The sequence below is a fragment of the Prunus mume genome, linkage group LG5 (assembly GCF_029339155.1).
Source record: "Prunus mume cultivar Tortuosa linkage group LG5, ASM2933915v1, whole genome shotgun sequence".
NCBI lineage: Eukaryota > Viridiplantae > Streptophyta > Magnoliopsida > Rosales > Rosaceae > Prunus > Prunus mume.
The window spans coordinates 2,960,776-2,963,272 of NC_142702.1; positions in this window are offsets into that span (position 1 = coordinate 2,960,776).

The window sequence follows — 2,497 nt, forward strand, 5'->3', positions numbered from 1 at the left end:
CCATAGCCTTTTTGCCGATAGATGCGCTGACTCGGGTCGGACGGTGTCCGCAAACTTGGACTCAGTATACCTTGACTGCCGTTCGGCACCGCAAATCCTTCACCGGTTCGCATGGTCCCTGGATAGCCTTGCCACCTCGGCAACCCTCGCCCTACCGTCTTCATAGGCCTTCTTCGCCTCGGCGGCATTGATGGCCCTCTTCATGCAAAGCCACATGTCCATCGAAGCTCGCAATAACGAGCATGTCGGCAAAGGTATAAAGAATGGTCTGTAACCGGGCCTGAAACGCTCGACTTACCGACGCAAGACGGAAGGTGCGACCGCCTCCTCTCGAAGGAGCTTCGGCAACTCCTCGATCTCGTTCGGCTCCATTTGCGAGCCGATGATCATATGGTTCGCAAACCAACCTCCTTCGCGGACGAGCCGGGGTGACGGATCGGCGTGCCTCGTCATTATCGCAGCCGAAGATAGCCCGAGTTGGCTCGGCCGCCGTCCGCGTTTGAGGCCGGCTCGGCATCCAGTCGACGGTGAAGGGCCGTTTGCGGCGGCTCGGAGGAAGTCCCTTGGTAGTGGCGCCTCGGCGGGAGAAGGGCCGCCGCCGGCTGGCCGATTCGGCGTGAGCTCACGGAGACGGTCACCCAACGTCGGTCCTCGGGGTCTACCGATGCCGAACCTCGCGGTGGGCCTTCTTCTTCTTCCCGAAGCCCATCATGAGACGGCGCTTGGAGGACTCGTTCTCATCCTCTTAGCCTCGGCAGCTCTCCTGTCTTCCGTCACTACGAGAAAAGGGTTCGGTAAGACCCACAAAGTAAGAAAAGAAACGATTTACAAGATACGTGTACTTACTCTCGGCGGGATCGACCACCGGGCTGAATCGGGTTGGCGGTGAAGAGGAATCATGATACACCCTCTCCTCGGCGGTGACTTTCCTCCTCACTCTTTCCACCTGCTGGATCTCGGCGCGTCGCGATCGGCCGCTTCAACTTACCTGCAGAAAGAACGAGCGAAAGGGTTACTTACGGTCAACGGGAACCTGCAGAGGGTACCGAACAGTGCACGTGGTCCTACCAGCTATTTGGAAGGTCGTGGGAATGTGGAATCGGACAGCTGTCCCGGCGATTCCGATCGCCGAGAGGAGCACCGCCGATTCCTCCACGACTGCGAGGTCGGTACCGACGAAGTGGCTACAATCGGTAGCCCCGATGCGGTTCGCTGCACCCATCCGCCGTGATCGGCACACTTGGACTTGGTGACGTGAGAGGTAGGAGAACCTGCTCATAAGAGGGCTCCTTCACCGCCATGCCGAAGGCCATTATCACTCCCATGAGGGCCACCCGGTTGGGGTTGAATTGCCCCGGCGTAGCTAACTGGCTAGGATCCTCTGCCGCCGCAACGACACCGAACGCCCGCATAAGGACGCGTCGGTAAAGAAGACTACCTCGCCGCCCTTCGGCGTACTAAAGGGATTCGGAGTGGGGATCCTCATCCGTCGATTCGGGATACTGATTCACCGAATTTGGCAATCTCCCGATCGGTAATCTTGTTCGGCCCGAGATAGTCCACGCCGAACAAATTTTCCTTCGGCACCCCATGGGCACCCTAGGGTTACCGGGTACACTACCGATACCCGACCGGACGGTGGAGTGGTTGCCGACTCTCCACGACCGGAGGTGGAGGTCTCGATTGACGCTACCGACGCTCTCTCGGCATACCGAGGCCCACGTGGCGGCCGCCACTATAGACGATGGACAACGGACGGAGTGGTCATTAACCCTTTCCGACTCCGTGTTGGAATGGAATCGCCCTTCGCCGAGTATCTCGACGCCGGTATCACTCGCCCCGCACCGGGCCCTGCCGCTTCGCCGGAGTCAAAGAGACCGTCCGATGACTCCTCATCGAACGCATTGGGCTCGCGCTCGGAGAATGACTTGCTATCAGACATCTACAAAAACAGGAAAGAAGGAAACTAAGGCCCATGCCGGAGGCTACCCTACCGATCCCTATATCGCTACCTATGACGACTAGACTACCGAATGGAACCCTATGGTCAGTCTAGTCCGAACCAAGGAAGGACGTAAATCTTAAAATACGCGGGAGATAAAAGGGAAGAATGCCGAACGGTACCTTAGTGCGATTCGAAATCGAGGGCGATCGGCTCGAACGCTTTCTACCGTTCAAATGCCGAATCGCTCGTTACCGTTTACACTCGCCGAAATCGCCTTTCTACCGCTCGAAATGCCGGAAATCGCTCGTTACCGTTTACACTGCCAAAATCGCCTTCTCTACCGTTTGAAATGCCGGAAATCGCTTCTTTACCGCTTACACTCGTCGGAAATCGCCTCGCATGCAGCTCTCACTTCTCTAGATGCAGAGTGAGTTCGCCTCCGGTCGTCTCTATTTATAGGGGTTTGCTGGCAATGGTACTCGAAACCAAACGGCGATTAATGCGCCGCGCTATCATTACCTTCGCCACGTGTCGCTCACCCTATGGGAGCGA